Source organism: Bombus bifarius, unplaced genomic scaffold, assembly GCF_011952205.1.
Source record: "Bombus bifarius isolate JDL3187 unplaced genomic scaffold, Bbif_JDL3187 scf7180000008008, whole genome shotgun sequence".
Lineage (NCBI taxonomy): Eukaryota > Metazoa > Arthropoda > Insecta > Hymenoptera > Apidae > Bombus > Bombus bifarius.
In genome coordinates this window covers 5,208,214-5,234,156 of record NW_022884386.1, presented here as the reverse complement: position 1 = coordinate 5,234,156, position 25,943 = coordinate 5,208,214, and the positions used below count along the sequence as shown (strand labels likewise).

The window sequence follows — 25,943 nt, the reverse complement described above, 5'->3', positions numbered from 1 at the left end:
GCCTCGTGACTCTTCGCCACGATTATTATCTCTTTTTCTTCTTTTTCTTTATTCGCTTTTCATTTGTGGCTTGCCACGATTTCACGCATCGTGTTCTGGAAACACTGGAGAACGCTTCGCGATTCTTTCGAGACAGTCAGCGTTAACGCTTATTTCCAAAACGAAGTCAATTTCGTAGCAATAAGATACAATATTTCGAAATAATACGATAAACGTTGCGCTTTTAAACGACTTCGTGATACTCACCATTTTGAAGGAAACCTGCCGATGTCGGCGCTCGAGTCGTAGAAAAAAAATGCAAAAATCTCTCTGGTGTTTAAAAATTCATCCAGTATATTAATATTCTTAATCCTCTTAAATTTTTCAACAAATACGACTCGTTAGTCACTTCTTCTCTCTTTCTCGCTCGCTTTATTTCGTTCACAATAATGGAAGAAAAATACTGCATAAAAAATATCACTGGTTTACTTTGGCTTGTCCTCTATCTGTTTAAAAATACTAGAATCGCTGGAAACCTAAGAAAAACCTGCAAAAAGGATTTGGTACGTTAGTAAGACGCAATTGAAACAAGGTAGTTAGTAGGTAGGTCGTAGGTGGGCAGTACAAATAACGATTCCATTGTCGCGAGATCCTCGAATACTTGAATAACGCTACTCGGAAGACGACAATTTAATAACGAGAACTCGGAATGACGTTCGAGTGGAGTTGCCGCTAAACGATGATAAAGTGCCGTTGAATAAGCTTGACGTTAACCAATATTTAGCGGAAGGTCTCTTACCATTTGCTTCGAAAGCATATTGCGATAGAACACCATTGAGATGGTACCACGCGCATGAAATGTGAACGGGTATATTCGCCGCGTAGATTTCTTCGCGTCTTTTACCCTTCGCTATTTCAAATATCCATTCCCCAGTCGGATTCTCAATCGATCGGAAATTCCGCGAGTTTCGCATCGTTGAAATTCCAATTCGAAGCAAAAGGCGCAAACCTTCCCGCTTGGATGCTTATCGAGGAAATAACGACCGTTTCAGCGATTCATTCTATTCTGACCTTTATATAGTTGCATCGCTTTCTAGATTCTCTTACTGTCGCTTTCTCGTGAAAAGAATTACACCCATGATAGAATCGCCAACACGTGAAAATCACGACAAACTCCTCGCCATTCTCTCGTCCGGCCATAAATTTTCCACTGTGCCTGGTCGATCGCACGAGGACGAATGTTAGCGGTACGTAATCGCCTCGTTGAGAGAGGCGACTTTCACCAGACGATTCGCGATTGACCAGCCACAGACGAGAGAGGAGGCGAGAAACCTGGCGAAAGATCTATCCCTTTTCTTTGTAGCGATCAGAGGCGTATTAGAAAGTACGTCGATGGACGTATGTACCTGTCTAACACAAAGCACGAACTCGCTGAGCAACAATTGCGTGAACGAGCATACACGGCAGCTGTATCAATAGTTGATCTTTCTTTGCAGCGCGTGTTACGAAGGACTCATGTTTTCCTCGTTCTTTGTCTCAATTTTTCTTCGCTGTATTTTATCTTTAACACGCTTCTACGAAAACCTCTTCAAATTCGTTTCTCGTACGAACGCTCGATAAATCGGATCTGAAACGACAGAGACATGAATTATTCCATACTTGTAGCGTGGAGGCGAGTTCAGAATATGAGCAGTTACACGAAACGTTCCACTTACCTGCGCGTGAAAATCAAACATCTCGCGAGAATTATGTAAAAATGAGAAATCAGGCTGTTATCGCAGAGGCTAATCATAACTAAACGTACGCGTATGTACGCGCCGCTGCTGTCGTCCTCTGAAATCTATCGAAGATCGTTTATTTTACATTCACTCTGGATACCTGGGCAGCTCACACGTTTTACAATTTGTCGCCTATCGGAACGTGACCGGTTGCGTCGTGGCTACGAGGCCGTGTGCTCTCCTTCAGCGGCATGCAAATCGATCCGCGTGTTCACTCGTCGTTCACTGATCCTATACACCGTGTATATGGACACGTATATATTCCACGATTTCACCTAAAAAGCCTATAAATATTCTCGTATGTTGATCATCTTGTTATTCGTATTTCCGATAAACCTCCTCTGCTTCACCATATGTCCGCCTGTCAACCTAACCTGTTCAGAAACAACATTTATATCAAAAATAGTATTCTAAATACGATTATCGAATTACATAATCTCATATTTATATGGATGTATCGAGTTGTTCGGAAATATTGACTTCGTATCGTATTGGAAAATCGATATAAAAATCTGTTCTATATTTAAGAAAATTATAGAGAAATAGAAGGATTATTAAACGAGAAGCGAATGATTCGATAAAATCTTAATTCCATGGAAATATTTCTAAATTGCTTTAATTGCTTTATAAATTTCGCTATGAATTTTCCAAACAACCTAATAATTAAAGAAATGAATATACCTAATCTAAGATCTGTTTCGCCAATTAAATGGTGTAACAAATACTTTACTTTAAATATTTTCCATATTTTTGCATATTAGACGCGTTCTGTTTATTCTTGCACTTTCAAATTTGCATAAACATTGAGTAGCTAGCAATTATCAATACGTTTCTCGCGAATGAACGCAATATCTGCGTCAAAAGTCATGCGACGCTCTATCCCGGAAATTCTTTTTATTTCCACGATTATACTTACTTTGCATCGCACGATTACGCGGTGTCGCGTGACGTAACCGTCCCAACATCGTTCTAATTAATTTATGTGCTGCTTATGCGGCCTACGCGGCATCTCTGAATCCGATCATTTAACCGAACTAAATGAGCGCGCCTCGGACGCAGAACCGGCCGCGTTTTATTAGACTTAATTCGACCGGGTCGTTTTAATTTGATACGTCGACTCGGCTAGAGAGATGACACGACTGACTCTCGTATTTACGAAACGCCTCTCGTGCCTTCCTCGTTACATGGAAAAAGAATTGGCAAACATATGCGAAACAATCGAAAAATCGACGTCGCAACGAGCTATGTAAAAACGCGTCGAACATACGAGCTGTCCGTGGTTTTCGCGTCACGCGCGCGGAAATATGCGACGCGGCGTCTAACAATGAACTCGTACAGGTCGACGAACTACGATCACGAAGGATAAAAACCGGAACGTTACGCGAATAACGAGATTCCACGGATCGGGAATGAATATGAGCCCGATCGATTGATACTTACACTCATCGGTTACGGGCTGTATTATCGCACTGGCAGCACGAAACTTCGTTAAACGGCTCCTAGCCGACGACCCTGGCAGCCATTAACGTGCGCGATAGTCTATATAAACAGAAAAATGCCAATGTCAATAATCCGAGTTTCTGAGAACGAGCTCGATCTCAACTCCACCCGGGTTAATAGAAAAAAATAAGGAAAGCAAGAGTGAAGAATTCAAGACAATTGAATTGTTTTGCCCGTACTCCATAGAGATAATAAAAATGTTTTTATCTTAATTCTCGTGAACGGTGTCCAACTGTGCTACTCCATAAACACGACTAATTTCTAATATATACCAATTAAACAAGTTCTATAGTTAGCAAGACCTTCGTATTAACTTAGATCTATAGGCCTACGCTGGCTCACGAATGTATTTAATTATTTACAACTCGTATCATAGACAACTTTTACATGCATATTGTATACGTTATGTAAAACGTTTTGAAATTTCATTAACACTATAAAAAGACACGCTATCGTGACTATATTGGCCGAAATTTGAAACCGATCTGAAAACGTACTCGTATACAAAGGCTACGCGATATCTACTGCAAGGATATCTCTTGCATATATATCTAATAAAAAATTAATATACAGCATGAACAGCTATCTGAAGCTGTTAAATATCTTCAGATTGGTTCCAGACTGTACACTCGTGATAGTTGAATTTCATAAAAGCGCTAATGAAATTTCAAAATATGTCGCGTAACGCACATAATGTATTCATAAAGCGCATCTACAAATGTTCGAATACGTTCTTGAGCCTGCGCGCGTGCATCGAAGACTGCAGAGCCACTGTTTTCGTATCCTTCGAGTCGTGTTACTAACCGCACCAAGAACGCGGTAGAACGAGAAAGTCTTTAAAAGTTTGTTGCACAACCAGTGTGCCTTCTGCATTTGCATCTGAATCGCACAGGTGAACGCGAATTTTATTCCAGCCAGCTTATATTTCTACCCTAGGATCACGATACGAACGTGCAACGTTGCCCGTTTCTATCAATCATTCGGGATCCCGTTGCTTGCCACCTCGAGGCTGTGTTCGAAACTTTCCTTCTCCCACCCCTTGCTTCCCTCCTCCCACCCGTTAGGCGACGACGCTGTGTCGCGACGCGGACACTGGAAAAAGGGGAATGGAGTTTTGGTGCACCGTAGTCGGAGAAAATTTCAGTTTTCCCTCCGAGCGAGGAATTCCGACGACGCCTTGGGCGGATGAAACGCGAAGGTACGTCTAGACATGGAGAACCGTTCGAAAGAGTCTGCCACGGAATATTTCCCTTTTTAGGGTCCCGTATTGCCTCCACTTGCATTTGCATGGGAATATTTACTGGACTCTATCGAAAGATTATTTCAGTGAAACGATAATATTTTCTCTTTGAGGGCAAGAGAATGTTGAATTTGATGAAATATTTTCAACTTTTCGTATCAGAGGTTACGTATGCATAGACAATGGAAGAAGTTCGATCGACTCTTTCGTACCCATCGAGAACAAGCGTACTTACGAAAATATCTCGAAGAAAGTAGCATTCTTGGCAGCTATAGAGATCGCGAAGAAAAACGGCAGACCGGCTGTTACGCGATTTTTCTTTACCGAAAGCCTCTCTGGTTTTCTATACACTACGCGTCTACCAATCATCTAGCTTAGACCGAGTCGAACAAGAAACGCTGACATTGAACAATGAAGGCACTAGAAAACTACCGTGCAGCTTGTTTAGCTACTGTATACTGTCGAGCGCGACCGGTTTCGCAGAAGAACAGAGGGAAATCGTCACACCGCGAGCTTTCGCTTCTCTTAACTGGAAAAGGAATTCATCGAGATCGACTGATAACCTTGTTGTTATCAGGAAATTGACGACCATCGACGAAAAGATAAAAAACAACCGATCGAAACGTGCCATACTCGTGATAAGAATAGAACGTTCTAAGCTTTTAGATACGTTAAACTTTGATAAAAAGACAAGTTACAAAATTAGATTAGCGACTTCGCTAATTTTCGTAACAGAAAATTTCGTAAAGTTCTCGCGTTCGAAGTTTCGGCTCTCAGGAAGGATTATCGTGACCAGCGAACCGTACTACTCTGGCCAGCTCCTTCCAGCAGTCTCTTTTTGCTTCGTTTCATAATGAATTTTACCGCTAATTGACCTTCGCAGATGGCGTTCAATCGGTCGAGCAACCGCGAGCATGATTCAGGTTCGACTCCGATCCGACACAACGGATCGTTCGCTCTAAGAACAGGACAATAAATTGCACGAAAGTTCGAGCTAACGCGAGTACGTCGACCTCTGCAACGATCGATGGTGTATCTCCAGGCTATGTACTTAAAGGTGCACGCACACCGATCGTAGCTTTCGCTACAACGCGATCGATCGCCTCGTAGACTCCGGTGAATCTCCCGACCCATTGTGAGATTGCCAAACCGCTTGATAGTTGCTGGAACGTTTCTCCGATCTTGTTTCACTATCTTTCAAAACAACGCGTGGGTTCGGACCAACGATTTATCGACGTAATCGGAGTACTTGGTGAAACGTTTATTCAGAAGAAATTTTATTCTCGATGTTTCTAAAGGCCTACGTATGGCAAGTAGATTTTTACCAGGAAGTTGCTCACACTCGTTCGACCTAGTAGATTTATCGGAAGCTTTCGCGATAGCAGCGGATCCCAGCTATTGCATCGACTCACAGTGTGCTGACGTTCTGTAAACATCACGGCACGACGCTGAAGAGGACTGACACGTTGAAACTGGCGAACGAACGAAACTCGAGCCGGAACACGTGGAGAATATGCTATACGTGGAAAACGTCCTGTGTATGTAGATTTATCGTAAATGAGTATTACTTCGAATATCTGAAAACAATTTGCTCCAAACGAATACCCCAGTGTCCTTGCAAGGAAATTAAAATAAGAAGTTTCACCTACGCTACACCTTCGAGTCGGAAGTGGAAGGATCTGGTACAAAAGCGTTGAACCGCGGAGGATCGATAAGCTGTGCAAATTTTCAGGCAAGAAACGAATCGCTCGAAAGCACCGACTCGACTAGGCCGACGATCATTTTCTCTGCTTGTTTTCTGGTCGCCTGTTCCGTGCATACATGCACGCCGCGCAAATTATAGAGGCTACCCTTCCACGTGTATTAACGCGGCAACCATTAGGACGCGGTCGGAACTTCTCGATCGATCCACCTAAAATTGCGCGAGAACATCGGCAAGAAAGGAAAGCCGGGGGAACGTGGCTAAATGGGAAGTCGTAATTGCGTACGCTGGATAATTCTGGGATGCGTGGTCGTAAACTCGATCGATTGGGCGCCATATCGACGTTTCCTGCCGACTAAATTCGTAATAGGAATAATATTCGACTTCTGAGAAATAATCCATCAACAGTGAAAATCAATCGCGTATAATTTTTTGTAAATGGATATTATAATAACAATGGAGTGAAATTGAAGAGTGTTTACGTTTGTGAGAGCCTCGAGTGACCGACAAACGGAAACCACGCGAGATATTAGAAGTCCGGCTATGTGATTACGAGTCACCAACGATCAAACTATCAAATTACCTTGGGAAAGGCTATTCCACTAATGTTCCATATATACAGTAGGTCATTAAAGTATTTAAACACTTATGGAAAGTTTTCCTTAATATACTACGTGTGTTAAAGAAATGATTACAACATTGAAATACAACTGTGACGATCACACCGGTAGAGTTTAAAACAAATTCGAGAATGTACATAGAAGGTACACGATATTTTAACGCGTTCAGTCACTTTTAGCACATTTAGCAATTATATACTTAAGGGAACTGTTCGTACGACATATACGATACGGTTTTATTAGATATATCATTGTAATAAACGTCTTGTAACTTTCATATACAGATCTACGTTGGCTCTAAATTCTACCACTATAATCACGATAATCGTGTGTCATTTCGATGCTAATGAAATTTCATGAAAGATTTACATAATACACATAACGTATTTATAAAACTTTGTTACGGTAATAATTCGAATATTTTTCACAGTGGCTCTACGTATTTACAGGAATCGCGATCTTAATTGTTGACTATGTAGCGAACGAGTTTATACAAATATCTCTCGATTTAGCTATCAATTCTCTTATGTGATCCGAACCCGGTTCAAAATTACAACCAATCAAAAAATGGAGCAACTTATGGGATTACACGAGAAACTACAGATGTTTAATTTCCAATAACTATTGCAACGTTCAGGAAAGAGGAGCTTATCGAAATATCCAGGACATCGAATAACGAGCAACTCGGAAAATCAATATCAACAGTTGCTTCACGGAACGCCATGGATGCGTCAGTGATATCGATACGCGATTCCCAGAGTCGGAAATCACAGTTGTTAAACGCATTCGTGCAATAAGTTTGTCGAGTTGTATGCAGATACGGATGCATGTGCACGGTTCACGTTAACTGGCGTTTGCATTTTTCACGCGGCACCTTGGAACGAAATCTTCCGATTGAAACGAGTTTCATCATACGATCATGTTCAAGAGACTCGTTATTACCCTCCACGGGATAACGCGCCGTTTTGCAGTCGGAAAAAAGAGAGAAAGTATCGTAACTTTAGATAGGCGAGGGAAAAAAGCATCGCGACTCTACATCGATACAAAATCGTTCGAGCTGTTACCTGTTTGATAAACTTTCCTCGATATTCCCTATTTTTCATTGACTTTTTTGTTTTTCTCTTTCTTTTTTTTTTTACGTGACGCTTATCGCGATTATTTTATTCCGGGCACCGGTTGTGCTATGTTTTTCTTTTTTTTTTTTCTTTTTCAGGAATTTTAGAAGATAAAATGTATTATTCAGGTGTCGTACAATAGCACGGCGGAATTAATGTTTTATTTATTAATTGAAACATGCGATGCGTCAGTGTAAATGAAAAAGCTCGAAAGCAAGACAAAGAACCGGGCGGCTGGTCATTTTCACAAGCAATAAAACCGTTGCCCATTAACGTCAAAGGGGAGGATGCAATTCGTATTTTTATCTACCTCCGTGACTCGGTATGCGTTATCGTTATCTGTAATAAGACAACGAAGAAACTGTCTGCACGAGCGATGCGAGCGAGCTAGCTTTCAAGGCTGCACTTCTGCAGGATGCAGAATCGAGGTACAAAAAACAGGGTGAAAAAAGATAGACGATGAAACGTTGCGCAGTACGTTTATCCCTGCAGGCCCCGCGTTCCATCTATACGAGCCAGACACAGCAACAGGAAGCATCGATCTTTCGAATAGAACGTCTGACAATCTGGTAGACGATCGACGAAGGCGACTTTTGCAAAGTGTCATCTAGTTCCGATACTGAAAATTCTCCTGAAAAATTGAACGCCATTCGCTTGAATAATTCAGCTTTAAACAGATAACGAATATTTCCATTTAAAGTAAACGACAGAATACACGTCGATTTGGGTAACGCAGCGGTTTATTTCAGATCGCTGATGTCATTCTTATTATAAGCAAATGCTTACAAAACGTTGCAAAGGTGAGAGCCTCGTTTGGTCTTGAAACGTCCAAGAAACGGTCGCATATTCATCAGCCAGTGTTTCATAGAATGCAACGGTAGCGCGTCCAATACGTAAAACAAAGACGCGTACGAATTGAATGTCTTGTATAATATGACACGTTTAAAAACCGATGAAAAAGCGGAAGATCTGCAGAATCGTCGTGTATATATATACATCGATATATATCGATTGCTTTTAAGCAAAAAAAAAACGACTGATCATCGAGCGCTTACTTACGTTGATTTATTCCTTTCGTAGAGGAGGTACGCGCCGCGCGTTTTAAAAACTAAATTAAACACGCGAACCTGCATTTTCAAAGGGAGTCGCGCACGATCGCCATAGAAAGGCCGTTTAATTACTTGTCAAGGGGCAAAATGATGCATCGCGGCCGAAACACAGGATATACATAAATTTCGTGGTGAACGGATCGCCAGGCTTGGCCCGGCAACAAATTTCATTATCGCGGAAAATATTGCCCCGTGGCCCGATTCGATCCTCTAAATAATTTCGATCCCGCTAATGCGGCCTGGACGTTGGTAGCCTTCGATGGAAAATCGCTACGAGCGTAATTTGATTTGCATACTACGTCCCTGGCCGATCGGATCGTTCCAACCTAGCTCGTTTCTGTCGTGCTTTTTTATTCATCGCGCTCGTCGTTTGTGATAAACGTACTTGACTTTAGAATTCTCGCTATCCAAGCGTCTTAGAAACGTTAATCATCTCTGGTGACTGTAGTGTCATAAGTAGAGCTACACACACACGACTCGTATTTAAATGAAACGACGCGTTTCGAACGAGACACCACGGAACTTTCCGATCGACCGTGACGGGTACGCGCGGCCTCGCAACACCCAAGAGACGCTCTCTTTTCACCCATGTCTCTCTCTCGACTCACCTCGGGCGTTTTTATTTTTGGCCGATCAAAGAGGAGCGGACGCGTACACGCGCAAAGTAACTCGAACGTCGCAGAGAATAGCTCGTTCATGATGACGGCGAGAGTACATAGAACGGGTGTTCCCATGCGGTACACGTTCGCCAGCAGAGCAACGTTCCACGGGATATAGGGTTCCGCGAGGAAAATATGCGGCCATTCATCTGCCGGGAATGACAATGAACGGATAGAATCGCGTCCACGCGTTTCCAGCCAACTAATCGACTTCGTTTACCTTGCTCCATTACGCTGGCAGAAAAATCTCTTGCACCGCCGAGATAATGTGCACCGCCTTTCGCGTATCTTGCCGCTTACGTAAGATTTTGGAGCGCGTTCGTACGACGTTTTTCTCGCCCACGGGACATTACTCAAGCATCGTGTAAAGTGGAAAACCAAGTTGAATCGATTAAGCAGACTGGCGTCAAACTCGAGACGCGGAAAACGAAACTCAAGTATGTGTAAATGGGTGATGGCAAATGACCTGATGTCATGCTGCCTAGGCCTTGAAACTTGAAACGAATGCTGTGTAAGGGTCTTGCTCGGAGTGGGGAAAGCGATAATGCTTTCTGGTAAGCCGAAGCATCGCCACAACGCGACACTTGGCCTGAAACCTCGGTCAAGAATAGATTCTTTAGAAACTTGTATTATATATTCCGAAGAATCTTCTACTTTGTAAACAGCAGATACGTAGATATCGTTCGTCCATGCAGAAGAACCAATTTTACGTTGTACACCACGCGGTATACTCTTTGAAACTGCAAGTCGACGTATAAGCTACGTTTGAATGTCGCGAACACTACGTTGTTGTAAAATGGGCTGGGTTTAAGATAATAACATGGTCGCTTAAGCTGGTGAATTTCAAAGTTGGCGTGCAGCTACCTTTGTACCCGGCTATCAAGCTGACGTAAGATTTGTTTGTAGACCTTTAGATAAAAGCGCGTTCGACTCTGAAGGTGATTCCTTCTGTTTCGACGATCGAAAAGCTGCTCGCGAGCCTGCTATCTCGCGTGATTCACGATCGGCGGGCTATTTTCTGCACGAAGGCCATATCCACGCGCTCGAATCGCGTTTTGGAGCGCTCGACGAACGCGATACTCCGTGTTCGACACATTTAACAAAATAATATAATACGTAGAAACGGGAATCTCTCGCGCAATGTCTGTTTATTTTACTCTAGTCGAATTCTGCTATACGAATTTCATTTTATGCGACGATGCATCGTACACGAATTCCAACCAGATAAAGAATCGCGAATGTTTACACGTTCGCTGCTCTAAACACGATTGAAGCGCGGTTTTCTACAATCCCAAACGCTTCGTTCCATCCAACGCTATTCGAAAAATGTCCGTTGTATTTTGTATCACGGCCATACGTGTTCGCAAACGAATCGACGAAACTTTTCTTTCGAAAGTCCACATACCAATAGTATACCGTGTCACCGATTACGCTTCGTGTTTAAAGCTGCGCAGTACAATGTCGTCGAAAATATCACGATATTTCGTTACGTCTAATTACTTATTTTCATATGGATAACTTCTTAATTTAGGTATAAGTGTTTCTAATTTATCAATAGTTATTCGTGGACAGCACGCTCGACATAGTTACGACTGCTCTCCCCACCTTGAGGCCAACCAGGCGACCTTTGTTACATTTTTAAATTCCTCTGGAAACAGTCATCGGATTAGGCGACGATCAGTGATAACAATGACCTCGTTTAAAAATACGAGTCAGAAAGTATAGGAACAACGGCGAAATAGAACGCGCGAGATTCAAACCGGAAGCGCACATGTTTCGGCCACGCGGATTCTGAAAAATCGATATCTCGTCGTAGAACCGGTGGCGTTGCGTGCATCCTTAAAGCAGAGCCAAGACTAAAACTGGTAACACTCTGTGCTACCTGGCTCGACCAGGTCAAATACGACCAATGGGACGAGTCACGCATACAAGTGTACCAAAGTATCATACGCGAAGCTAACACAGAGCAGTTTTACCTGGTCGTGTTGGGCGATGGCTGGAGTAACTGGTTTCGAGGTTTCACCAAATTTTAAATTCCACGAAAACACCTAACACGCGAATGAAAACATAAACACTCGTAACATCGTAGGGCGACGTAACAATCAGTGTGCCCTACGCTCGAATACGTCGTTTTTGAGAATAAAAAGGGGGCAGGAGGGATTTGTTGACGAAATTTTACGAGATTCGTACGGGAAAAAACTTTCTTCTACAAAGAGACGACCTTTGAGCAAAATCTAGACAACGCAGACTTCGATTTTCGACATCTGACAGATCTTTTACACAGCGAATCGACACAGCGAGTATTGCGGAGAAATAAGAGGCTCGTGTTTTCAACGAAGAGAGAAGCATGTTTCTGGAAGCTACTAGAGAGAACGCCTAATTTTGTCACCAATGCTGAGTACCGCTATACTGACCAAAGTGTCGTATGTGCTATGTCTGAATAAACAACGCTATAAGAAAAGGCTGATATTCCAATGAAATTTGAATCAAATCACGCGTTGTACACTGTTTTCGGACGAAAATTCTAAGAGGGAAGAGATGTCTCGAAGAGACCGATAAGATCAACGTTTAACGAAATGGAGTCTCGGTTGCATTTAAAAGACGGGAATGCCGAGAATTCGTTAACAGGAGTAACGCGTTGCTTAGCAACTGGAAAAGAAGGAAAGCGGTAGATGTTGATACGGAGCAACGTGCAGAAAATACGCGGAAATACTTTTGTATGTGGCGCGTGTTCCGGTTGGTGGAAATCGCGATCCAGCCCCTATATATCTCCATCGATTTACCTTTAATCCTCGTACACTGCGAGTCAGCGTGTTTTATCGACGATGGCCACAACGTTTCGACACTTTCTGTCGTGTTACCAAACGACGAAACGATCCACTCCGGTTTCTGGCTGTGGGACGTGTTTGTAAACGAACTGGAGTGACACTGCGGCAACTGACTCGCTTATAGAAACGACGTTCGACACGTTGCGGACAGAAGGCCGTTTTACACTGACCCCCTGCCACTGGAACTTCTACGTATAACCATCGTCTACGTCCTGCCACACTGCCACGGTTGCCATGTTGCGTTCTTGCCTATGTGTGCGTTGCCTATAGTCTGCTCACCGCCGGTGTGCATGCCATCGCAAGTGTCAGGTTCTGCCACGAAACCGTGCACACCGAAACGCGTGGAACACAACAAAGAACATTACATTTTCTTCTCTTTGTACGTTCAACGTGATTTCCTATACGGTTAAGGATTTTCGTGAGCGAAAAAGTGGAAGACAATGATCGATTGCCGTGAATCCGGAACGATCGAACGAGATCCATGCGATTTAACTCTGCACGCGATGAATCGAGTGGAAAATCTTGGAAAAGAATCGCTGATTCATCGGAAAATGTTTGAAAATATGTAGATCGATAGAAGGGATTGTGACGCGATGCAAATGGACGCGAGTGCTATTTTAAACCATGATACGATTTCTATATAAAAATGACAAATGTTTTCGACACGTTACATAAGGAACTGATAAGTCGACGGTTTGCGGTAAGCAAAGAAACGGTCGTTGAGACTCAAGAATAGCGAGCTAATCTTTGCAGAAAAGAAGTAATCAACGAAGGAGGAAAACGCAGACCGCGTTGTAAAACCAAGGAGATTGATGGGAGTCGAGTAGTATCTTCCGACTGACAATAAAATTTCCACGAGTTTAATTACGTAATTCGGATTTCAATTATTCGCTAATAAGTAACCGCGATAATTCACTGATTACTAGTGTTCGCAGCTGACTAAACAATTTTCACAAACGGCGAACTAATGAATGGGGGAGTAAAGTAATAACGCCACGTGGTTTATCGCGAAATAAATTCGGCCAGCGACTAACACGGTAACCCCGCTACAACGATTGCCTATTACAGGAAAAAGGGATTTCGTCGAAAATCCAGTGTAACGTGATAAAAGGCGAATCGAATTTGGTTGTTTACGATTTCCATTTACGTTCAATTAGATAACAATATTGACGTCACAGGGCTGCACTGAAAACTCCACGATTCGGATGATCATCGAGGCATTAGCAAAAGTGTTGTTTGAAATGGAGTTATCGCGTTTCTCGCTAGAAACACGTAATCGTTTCAAGATCGTCGTGAACGATGGCTCTCAAGGTTGATTGCTTTTCCAGAGAATCGTTCGTTCGTAGCGTGTAAAATAAATTACGAGACGGACAAACCTATTCGATCCACGACTCATGGTAATATTTTTTGCAAATCAATTTACATCACTGACCGAGGATGCTAAGGAACTCAATGACCAAGAAAGTCTCGTATTATCTTTAATCAGCACGAACCATACTTACGTAAAATTCTCGAGCCTCGGATGACTGCTTACGTAACTACCGCTAATTTGTTTTTCGATCGTATCTACGAGTTTGATACGAGTAAGAAGCCGTGACACAATGTCTTTCAAAATTCTGCAGCTATAACGATCACATCCACCATTGTTTGCTCGTATAACACCGGTTGCCGGAATCGATCGGCCGTGAATCATCGAGTCACGAGGGTTGAACGCTAAAAGGCACGCGTTTCCATCCGAAAAACCGTCGATTCTACCTCGGGACCGCGCAATACGCGTCACGTTAGCACCGGCTCGTAATTAAATTTCAATGGCCGTATATTTTGTGCGTTACAGCCGCAGCTTGTACGCGCGGATACGCCGCGAAAAATTTTACTGCTGTGCGAGCAGATTCTAGATAACAACGCGAACGAATATGAAAAAAAGAAACAGGGAAAAGGGACAACGTGAAAAAAGGATAGGAAAATCGGAGGGCAGTGGAAAAAATATCGTTAATTCGACCGGTATTAACGCGTTGAAATATTCAACGGCATTGAAAGCCATGGAGTATGACGAAACGAAATTCACGCGACGTTTCATGCATTTTGCAAACGCGAACCATCGTATACTGTCCCCGTAATTTATCCGTTGTTACGGTTATTCACTCGCGGTCAGGATCACAGAACGACGGAGTCCTCTATGAATAAGTCACGCCTTCGTTCGTTACCGGTACACTTTTGCCTTCTCGATTCGGTAACTCGACCGATCACTTAACCCACTTGCCTGGCATACATTTCACTAAAGTTTATCTGTGCGATAAGGCGAATCACCGATGAAACGGATTACTCGGGCCCACGAATTTCGTTATCAAAATCTGTTAGACGTAAAAAGTCAAAGTTTAACGTAAAAAATTTATATTAATATCATACGCTTCTCGTCTAAGGATAAAGAAATTGAGGTTTATAACGATATAATATATGTAAAATTAATATCACACATAACACGAAATTACAAATACGAATAAATCTCTTATCCATTCGTTTGACCTTGTACAATCCGTAAAAATGAAACGTCTGAATAATTTAATATTTAATACTATAGGATTTATCTATTCAGAAATATTAGAAATTAGGATTTCCAATGATTTCTATCCTATATGATAGGTTTATTGATAGACGGATCTATTTACAATGGATTAAACAGGAAACGATGTTTATTTAACGTAAACTAAATACGGTAATGTGCTATAACTGAAACAACTAAATGGATAATTCACAACTCACAACTAATGGTTTACAACTCACAACTAATAGTTTACAACTCACAACTAATAGTTTACAATTCACAACTAATAGTTTACAACTCACAACTAATAGTTTACAACTCACGATAACTCGGCAACTCAACTCTCGACTCCTCACAACTCGGCTCTTAGTTAACGACTCCTTACAACTCGACTCTCAACTTACGACTGCCTGTTAATTCGTCCTTCTCCTTTAAATATCCCTTTGTCTTCTCTCATAGCCCCACCACGTACGTGTTCCATAATATCAACAACGTTGTTTATGATTCGCCCTATGTTTCTTAGGTAATCTGTCCACGATACTGCAATACTTTCATCGAAACGATTTAAGAAAAAATTGAATTAAACCCTGTAGCTTTGTAGCGACGGTCCACCATAATAAATGAATCTCGTATTCCCAATTACTTTTTTATCCTTCCACCCAAGTGATCTAGAACTACCCCCACCTCGTCATCTAGAATTGCTGGGGGGTTGCCCATTTCCCTGCATCGAATCATTAGATTGGTGCGTGTGAAATTTCTGTGCATTCTGTTTTGTAGATAATATGTTTTAGAGTTATAAGACATTTCATATGTGTTGGAATACAACGATATTAATCGCATACAGATGAGGTGATTGATCGAACGGATTCTTCCCTTCCTTGTCCAGCGATATCCCCACTAGCGTGCGTTCGTGAGATGTACCGCGGCGGCTAACACGTGCATGCTCTTTTGAGAATTCGGCGGAAGAAGCGTAAGGATATGGATGGAACATTGGGCACGTCGAGAAGCTACTAGAAGGTTCCGTGGCACATGTGACGCCACACAGATATCTACTCAGGTCACGCTCTTTACTGCATGGGGTCCAAACCTTTTCAAGGGCCATGGGTAACTAAGTCAGTGAGTCTGAGAATAACTAGTCAACTGTCTACATTCCACAACACTCACTTATATTTCCTGTAATAATTGTTTAATAAATATCCCAAATAATATTATTTCAACACAAACATTGTGTCTTCCACAGATTATTAATCTTAATTCCGAGATTAAATTCTAACAATATGCTCCAATTTAATGATATTCAAAGATCCATGCAATTTGTAACAAACGAGACGAACATGTTCCAATTACACGAAGTAATGGCACCAGGTCTAATGAAAAAGATGGAAGCAATTCGTGGCAACGAGACGCCTTCCACGTCTCTAAATTCGCGCGTAACGAAGAGCAGCAACGCTTGGCCGATGAATCGAAGCTACGTTCCGCATTCGAAACGAGATCACGACGTCCCATGCAAATGGGCAAAGATTTGTCAGGCATCGACGGCATAATCTGCCGGGCCTATTTTCAATTACCAAAATCTCGGATGATTCTATCGTCGTGAGAAACAGCGTCATACGTGTCCCTGAATCTCGAGAGATCTTCCCTGCGGCACCTGGGTAATTTACATACGATTAATCTTGATCACTGCTGCCATCCTCAGAGACCTGTCTTCGTCGGCGTAACGACGGGAAGCAGGTTAAACGGAGAATACCTAGCGGAGATACATGATCGATCGTTACGTTCGTGTATTCGAGTTGCCGCAGGACGAATTCTCGCTGAAACGAGAATCGATTTGATTAGATACATCCTTTCGGTTCTAAGCAGCAAGCAATATATTCAACTTGAGTCCGGAAGATCGACGCCTGCGAGGCTTCCTGCGAACGACGACCTATTTTTCGCCAACCGATATCCACATGGTGTTCTTTATCCTTGGAACACTTAAAGGAGACGTGGTCAAAAAAATTTCGTTTCATCGCCAATTGAAAACACGATGGAAATTCTAGAAGAATAGAATGGAATTAGCAGAAATAAAATTGCCAAAATTATTGCGAGTGATAGATGGAAAAGATAGCAATGTAACCAGTTAAGTCAAAGCGCGTACAATGGCAAACAATTGATAGATTCGAGCACGTTTGCGCGGAATTACCACTTGCGGCTTTGGCAAGGATACGTAGTCGATGAAATTAGACGCAGTTCTCTATCAGTGCAAAGTGAAGACATTGGCAAGCCGAAAGCGGATTAAACTGGTTTTCACGAATACTGCGTTTCCTACCGAAGTTCAATATGCGATGTGCCACGATCGGATTCACAAAGAAGCAACTTGCCAAGTCACGCCTTTCTGACGCCGGTACAGCACCGAATCGATTAAAATTAATCGTTCATTATATCGGAGTCAGCCCAATTAGACTGCGGCTTCGAAATTGAATTAAATGCCAAGCCATTTCCTCTCTCTCTCTCTCTCTCTCTCTCTCTATCTATCTATCTATCTGTTCTCCCTTTCTGTTACCCTCTATTCGGTGATGGATTGTTATGCCTACGTGTGAGGCTCACCTCGAGACATATTCGGTGGATTAATCTAATTAGACAATCCTCTCCATCAGTTGGTGCAAGGGTGGAGCAAGGAAACTGATTGAATTGCTGCAGTTCGCGACCTGCACTCCTCAAGGAATCGACGATGCTGCACAATATTCGATCAGACGCGATCACGTTCCACTAAGACGTGTTCTAATCAAGCAAAGCGGTTTATGTCAATCGGCTTTCATCGTTAGTTTCTTGGCATGCACCCTCGTTCTGATTAGAACACGGATTCTATGGATCATCGTTGACATAAGATCTCTTCGCTGTTCGATTAACGTCAACGTGTCTGTCTCGTTGTTTCCCTATTCGTTTTCACGAGTCAAAGACAAACAAGTATAAAAGATACCTTTGCCGGCGATAAGATAGAACGTGTCACGCTAGAGTAATCCGATGAGCCAGCATTCTCGCGAGGTATTCCTTACGTGAGCATAAATTCGAAAACATGTTTTCATTGGAAGATCTTGACATGAAACCGCTATCCAGCAATCCGAACGTTCGAGTGGTTTATCAGTTCCGAGTGTTCTTGCACTCTGGTTCCACAGTGCTTCGAAGTTTCCACTGGATGTTCCCGAAATTTTCCGTACAATCAACCTCTTCGATCCGCGTGTATCGGTATAATATTTTCGTTGCACGGCAGCAACGATGGAGAAGCTAAACGAGAATCTACGAGAGGGAAGGCGAGGGTGACCGAATAAATTCAGTCCGTTTCAATTTCCGATAGTAATGGCTACGTCGTTTCCCACCTCTGCGCCCTCTTTGCCCATCCCTATTGCACGCCAGAGGCTACGTTTATTCTCGTTTCGTTCTGTATGAATTATTCGTACGGAACAACGATTCCGCTAGCATAATTTTCTTTCGGGTCTGTTCATTGATCGCTGACTCGCGTATCGTGACTAAACGATGTTCATTCACGAGGCTAAAATCGCTCTTAATTAATGGCCATCCATTTTCCTTGGCCATCCAATTAATGAAATTCTTTTAGAAAGAAACGAAGACCCTGCGAAAGGTTAATCGATTCCTCGATACAAGAAAGAACGCAGTTTTCACGATGTGCATAGTTTAGCGTTCGCGTGAAGGCATGTTGATTCACATAGGGTAAATAAGAAACTGGTTTTCAAAATCATTTATAACCGGTATGTCAATAAAAATCGCGTTTCAAAGTGTCCGGCTCGCTAATAGCCGCGAGATAAATCAACTCGCAGCTCCATCGAGTCTGCCGAATTATCTGATAACAACGAGTAACAGAAATGCGCGGATTGTCTTTAAGTTCTTCTTTAGCCGATAACATTCGCCACGCGAATCGATCGCATTTCGCGTGATAACAGAGCCCTTGTCGAGTATTTCGATCTTGGCGGGAAAAAGGATCGATCGTCTGGCACCGGTAACTAAGCCGTGTCGAAAGTAAATAACGGGGAAATTAAATTGTTGTTTGCCGGGCCCTGGCAGCCGACTGATTTTCAAGTGTTAAACGGCGGTTAACCGTTAAACGATGACAGGAAGATCGATAAACCACCGTGCAACAAACAACCGATCCTCCGCGACAAACCAATTCCTCCTCCACCCTTCCGCAAACGTCACGTGGCGGCATTTTTCCGCAAAAATTACTCGAACCACCGAATCGATTTCTACGCGCGGTCAAATCGCAGGTTTGCATGGATTACAACTCGATTCACAGCATGTTACGCGTGATTTACACGTAGCAGCAAAAAAAAAAGCAACGAGCATTTTACAAAATTTCTGGTGTAGGTTCTCGATCAACGAACGAGTTTTATGGGATTCTATATCAGAGACTATTGCGACCTATCAACTAGGTGGCCATCGGTCAAGTTGCAACTGTTCTGTTGAGGTCGCCAACCTTGAACGATACTAACGCCAAAGGTACATTAAAGATTTCTAGTAAGCTTGCGATTAGTATGTTTATTTAAAGTGTTTGGTATAAACGTAAGAATATGAAACGTAAGTAGCAGAGTTTAAACATAGGCGAGTGCATGATGAGTCTCTTTCCCTCGAAGCTCCTGGTGTTTATATTCTGTCAGTCTAGGGGATGTGTTTTCGTCAACGTCTCCTGTCAGGTGGTAATCTGTGCGTCCCTGGTCGAAGGTCTAACGTCCAGTTGACGACGTCGTCCTTGGACTATCGTCGAGTTCTCATCAGATGTCAAAGTTTATGACACGTCGAGCGCTTAAAATATACCAATTAGCTTCTCGATGTGATCCGATTTGTAAACTTTATAACGTGTAACGTGGGAAATTTCAAAAAATAGCAAATGTGTCGTCTGTATCGTAGATTAAGGACAACGATAAACCTTGTTCGATCGTTCGCGGAGAGACGCGACCGCGAGGAAGCGCGCCAACGGGAGTCGTAAATTCCCGTTACGATTATATAATCGATACCACGAAGTGATCGATCCCCTAATTCGGTTAGGATAATAGAGGTGGTTGAATTAATTATAACACTGAGAATAACAGGTTACAAAGTATCATACTCTTTATTCCACGAACTTGTAGACAAGATAGTTACGCTCGGTGCGTATAGATATAAGTTAAACAGATGACTGATCTAGAGATGGAAAACCAGTCAAGAGATGTAGACTGATCTAAAGATGATAACTAGTGAAGAGATGTTGACCGATCTGAGGACGATGAACCAGTGAAGTTCGATGACGACGCTGTTGTCACGTAAAGTTGGTACTTGGAGTGTAGTAAGAAGGCTGAGTCGTGAACCCAACTACTAATTTTCCTTTATAAAACTTTATTATAAATGTTAACACTTACAAGAATAACACCGAACCGGAGAAAAGGGGTTGTATGAGTACAGCAACTAGAAGAAGAACAAGAACTGCCCGAGCTGGATGAAGTCTCGGTTTATATACGTTTTAGTTTTAGGATGTTGAGGGGCTAGGTGTAGGTTATGATGTGGAAAAGTGTCTGAAGGTCGGATATCCTATCTCTGATGTGGACTAAGGTGCGTCACAGTCTCGGTGTATGCTATGATGATAAGGTGGTGATGTGTCCAAAGGAATCCGAAGTCGGCGGTCGATGTCTTATCACTGATGTAGGTTGAGATGTGATTGATGTCACACTGTTGTCGCGTAAACTTAAGGGTTGGTTGATGAAATAAAATAGCTGAGTCGTAACACAACTATTAATTTTGTTTTAATTAAACTTTATTATGAATTCAGCAATCGCCATGTAATACACACTGAATTAACATAAATCACAATTCACTCCAACCACGTTATGTAAAACTTAATTACGATGATACGTTAAGTACGCGATTGTGATAAGGGTAGAGACCGGTGAAGATACGTTGACTATTCTAAGAATATAGAATAAGTAAGTCTTACTGACGATATTGTGTCTGAGGAAGGCTAGGGGTGGGTGTGTCTGAGGACACGGGATTATCGGATTTGTTGATGACAATTTTGGTTAAGAAAGTGAGGGCAGTAGACACCGTCTCCGATTGGATAATAAGACGGTTGATGGACCAGGAAGAGTTTTAGCCGCCCTCGCGAGAAAGTTGCTAACGGAACATACCAGATGTGAAGAAAACCAACTTTCTATGCTAACACGTGGTAGACAATAAACGTAAAGGGAAATCTAAGACAAGAAATTCTCGCTTGGTCCGGAGGACCTTAACTATGAAAATTCCAAGACCCCTGGTGGGTACTTAAGACTACTGAGGGTACGCGCCAAGGATGTGCAGACATCTGGGTTGCCATCCTGTCCGCGGTGTGTGGCCTGGTCTCCGATGTGAATTGACGTTACACTGTCGCAGAGGAAAACTATTGCTGTGTGTTGGTCGCCCCACTACTGGTCACTCGCGGAAATGACCGTTGAACATGGGAAAAACGCGACCTTCCCATTTTGTACGTAATGGAGCAATAATTTTATAACGATTAAGGACCCCAACGATAAAATACAAATGCTTAGTTTTAATACAGTTCCTTAGGATTATTGCGACCCGACTAATTATATTTGCACGGCTAATGGCCGCCTCGACCGAGGGGTAGATTCTGGGTGAGGTAAAGGGTCACCGGACGTAACAAACTCTGAACAGGAATTTCCATACCGAATAGACCAGAACTCAAAATCGTTGACCATAGCGAAACAACCATTCCGAAGATGAAACACTTCGGCTTAATTAAGTTAGAAAAATTTACCAAATGTCCAGCTGGACAAATTGTAAAGTACAAATTAAATAATAATAAAGAGAAAACCTCGGCTTGGTCCTTTAACCCGACTTACTGTCGCCGACTGAAGAGAGATATGTTCGGGAAGGTGCTCGAAGAAGGTCGATAGAGAATCAGCATTGAGCGGAACGGTCTCGTGTCGTGTCGCGAAGCCTGCTGCGATCGTTCTCTACAAGTGCATCCGACGCATTGTATGCACTGGCTAATGGCTGGGTAACTGGCACACCGACACGGATGAACTTGCGTACACAAAGACGAGAGATTTCTCGGTACTGGAACAGGCCATTTGCATTCTGTCGTATTTTGCCATTTGTCGATCGTCCGAAAGTTTGAACAGCAGATCGTTATCTGCTTATTAAAAACAGAATACCTGTTTGTTAAGTCGTTGATTGTTCGATGATCAATTGGACCGACTTGTCTATATGATCAACGTAATCAATGTGTACTCGCGCCTCGAATCACGTTAATTCCGTGAAAGATTTATATTGATCGATCGAGATAACGTTAAATGGTCAAACAACCGGTGGAAATTAGTCTTGAAAGTGCATGCGTTTTAATGAAAAAGGAAGTAAACACGCACTATGTTGGTACTCGGTGCACGCACCGAGACTACGCAGTCTCGTTTTCTTATTCTCCAAAGTAAGGATGTATATTCCGCGAACGTCGCCCGGTCGGTGAGCGCATCTGCAAATGACAGCAGTTGTTTCCAAGTTTAACCAAAGCTTCGCAGTACGTAGCCGGTTTTCCGATTCGCTTGGTTACCTGTATTCGCGACAGTTCCCTATGCGCCAGTAAAACGCTTGGAATAATTTCGCGCCCATTACTTCTACCAGTCTAGGTCCTCTAGGATCCTCTCCGCGAGGGAATTTTATAAAATCAATCGGTAACTTTGAATGCTTTTCCTGCAATGTTCGTTCTATTCCCAATCGTAATCGTAATTGTAATCGAAATCGTGTAATCGAAATACTTTTTAATCGAAATTCACAGAGAATCGTGTGAAAAAGATTAGAAAATAAAAAGAAATAGTTTATACTTTTTGTTTCGTATCGGTTCTCCAAGTTTCTATAATTCCTGTTCGAAGAGTTACGCCTGTCTCGGCGGCGACGCCTTAAACGATATCCTTTACATCGATTCCATGTAAATTGATGGCAAATTGATATCGTTATGATACATAGTTAAACAACATCGATCATCGATCCATCATCGTGTCTACCGTCGTTAACAATACGGATAATTTGTCTATCTCTCGGACTAGTTCGAAACTAAAGAGCCACTATAGGTTCGACGAGGTTGAAAGATTACGGGAACCAATTTAATCGGACCGATCGTTTCCTTCGTTAGAAAGAATATGGAAATACGATGTTTCGAGATTTGCAAAATATTACGTTACAGAAGTACCCTTGATAGTCCTGGCCAAGTATTCTCGGTTGTTTCGCGTTTCTTTAACAATAGACGCGCGCATTACTCTAATGATATTCGCGAACGTTTAGGTATAAAAATATCTCACGCGACAATTGTATCGATCTGTTGACGCCTACATTTCATAAGCCATGAAACACTTGTTAATTTTAAACGTAGGCTTTAATAAAATATCTCGATGTGAGCATAACCTACTCTTGGTAATAATACACGCGGTGACTAAACACCAATTTCATCTTGTAATTACAGCATTCATTTATGCATATCTTAATTGCATTAAATGTTTCGTAACGTACAAGCGATGATGTATGCGTTTCGCGAAGGATTTGATTAAAATACTGGCTTTCACATAACACGGATAAATATCAAATAATTTTCTGAACGATCAGTTTATTGCTTTATTAATAAGCAATGTCACAATTTATAATATATAATACACGAAGCTCCTATAATTTGTATTTAATTATTACGCTGGACAATGTAGCTTAATTATTGCTCGTTCGAACGAAACATTCTTTTCAACCGTATTCAAAATAATTACGATTCTCCTTCTCACCTAATTTCATAATTTCCTCCCCTCCCGAAAATATCGATACAATTGTAGGTATACGAATACAACGAATCGGATATGAAAGAGCAACGTTCAGCGCGAAAGCCGATCGAAATGCAAGAGAACCGGTTTCATATCGTCGACAACAAATTTCTGGTACGCACGCTCGATCAGAAACGACATTATAAATCGTGAATGAAACATGTCTCGATTTGATCGTTAGCTTATGCCACACCCCCGATCTCGATTTCTCCTTATTGATCGATTTTTGCCGCTGTTCGACAGTAGAAATGAAAATCCGCTGCCGTGCAAATGGAGCCGATAAATCGTCTCCTCCGTATTTAAATCCCGGCGCCACGTGAGATTCCGTTCCGTACTTTCTCGAAAGTTTAATTCAAGATCAACCCCGTCTAATTCCCCATTCTTCTCGTAAAGCAGCGAATCCAGCCGAGCTAATAACGTGTCCCTCTGTATCGAACGAAATCGATGAGACTTAATCCCTGTCTTCGCCTCTTTTCCATCCTAAATTCCTGTCGACCGGAGGTAACCGAGTCTTGTCACGTAGCCAATTCGGTCCGAGTGCTCCTTAATATTCACGCTAATTCGAGCCGAATCCTCGATCAGCCAGATGAACGTTAATAACGTTAATGCGAGTTTAATACTTGTTTGATTCATCGAAAAATATATATCTTCCTTTAATCTCTCTCTCTCTCTCTCTTTATCTACTTTTTTATTCCTTTTTGTTCAGCGTAAAAGCAAAGTTTTGTGAATTAATCGAGAGCCACTAGATCGATCCAACTAGTGTATATACTATACAATTTAAGAGATACCTTTAATCTGTAATACATAATTTTCTAACGAAGTACGAACAAATAAATTTCAAGAAAGATTCAATTTCAATGCGAGAACAATGTTCTTATAGAACTGAAGAGCCTCTCGGTAAACGTTGATTCGTGTTTCGTCGGTCGAGAGTTACTCTTCGTATCATGCATCCTTACGGATGGCTGACAAATCCGCGGATACTCGTCATTGTAAATAAAATAGAGCGCGGTATGCGACTATAGAAACAATAATGAGGGCGTCGGAAACGCAGGAGTTGGTTCGATGAAATTACCGTTCCCTACTTAACGAACAGAACGGAGAAATGATTCTATCCCCGCAGATGCTTCCTCTGGCAATAGGTATAATTTCCGTCCTCTCGTTGCTTTCTCCGTCTGCACATGACAAATGTCGCTACCTGGTTTTGCTTTAAAAGGCCATTTTACCCTCTATCGCAACGTTTATTTAATCGAGGAAATTGCACGAGAAGTCCGTTCTAAAACTTGTCATTCTCGTTCGAATTAGAATTATCGCGGAAGTATTTCAAGATTCCACCAGCTATCGTTTACATTTGTATCGGGTTAGAATTTGGTTCACGGAGATGTAGAAATTCTACAAAAAGAAAAAAACAAAACGACGAATGAAACGCTGGTTCTAAAACGATGTATGGCCAATAAAATGGAACGATTCAACGACCGTTTCCACGCGTACTCGAGAAACAGTTGCGATTGCGAATCTGGAAAAGAGCCATTCGATACGATATAAACCGTGGAAAGCCGAAGGAAGCGAAACGAGTGACCAAACACCGATTCCATTCCTCTTCGATTCTAATTAGCTGCTAGTATCTCTCTGTTTACCTCTTTTGCGCAAGTATCCACGTTCGATTTACCGTCTGCCGATCGTAGACGCGAACAAAGACAAACGGCTGTTCTCTATTTCAATTGGAAGATCGCACTGCGAATAGAATCGAACGAATCGAAATACATGGAGACACCTCGCTCGTGTAGCCACGAAAATACAGCCAAATATTTCCTCTCTTACCCGGAACGACTCGATCGTTTCGCTGACACCGATGAAAATTCCGTCGACACGAGGGTACACCGAGCACGAATCAAATCGTTGAGAACACCGCTAGAGAAGAAAATCAAAACCAGGATATTCCCAGTTTTGCGAATATTTCGCTCAGGTCTCGGCAGCGTCAACGTTTCATTTAGTGACGTATAGACAGACGGTTCACCGACGAGTACGTAATTTAAAGGGAATGAAAGGTGGCTGACG

General features: G+C 42.2%; 1 protein-coding gene across 3 annotated transcripts in view; it reads right to left on the bottom strand.

The window, feature by feature from the left end:
- Window positions 1-12,752, bottom strand: part of LOC117206721 (multidrug resistance protein homolog 49) — a 74,573-nt gene extending 61,821 nt beyond the window's left edge. For 2 of the 3 annotated variants that reach the window (XM_033446305.1, XM_033446308.1), the window contains exons 1-5: window positions 12,486-12,752; window positions 3,198-3,296; window positions 1,695-2,131; window positions 1,386-1,606; window positions 247-526 (exon numbers count right to left, since the gene is read on the bottom strand). The gene's annotated coding sequence lies outside the window, so the exon portion shown is untranslated. Of the gene's footprint in view, window positions 1-246; window positions 527-1,385; window positions 1,607-1,694; window positions 2,132-2,673; window positions 2,690-3,197; window positions 3,297-12,485 lie in introns of those variants that run through there. The other variant, XM_033446306.1, reaches the window with a different exon arrangement.
- Between the last annotated feature and the right edge of the window lie 13,191 nt (window positions 12,753-25,943).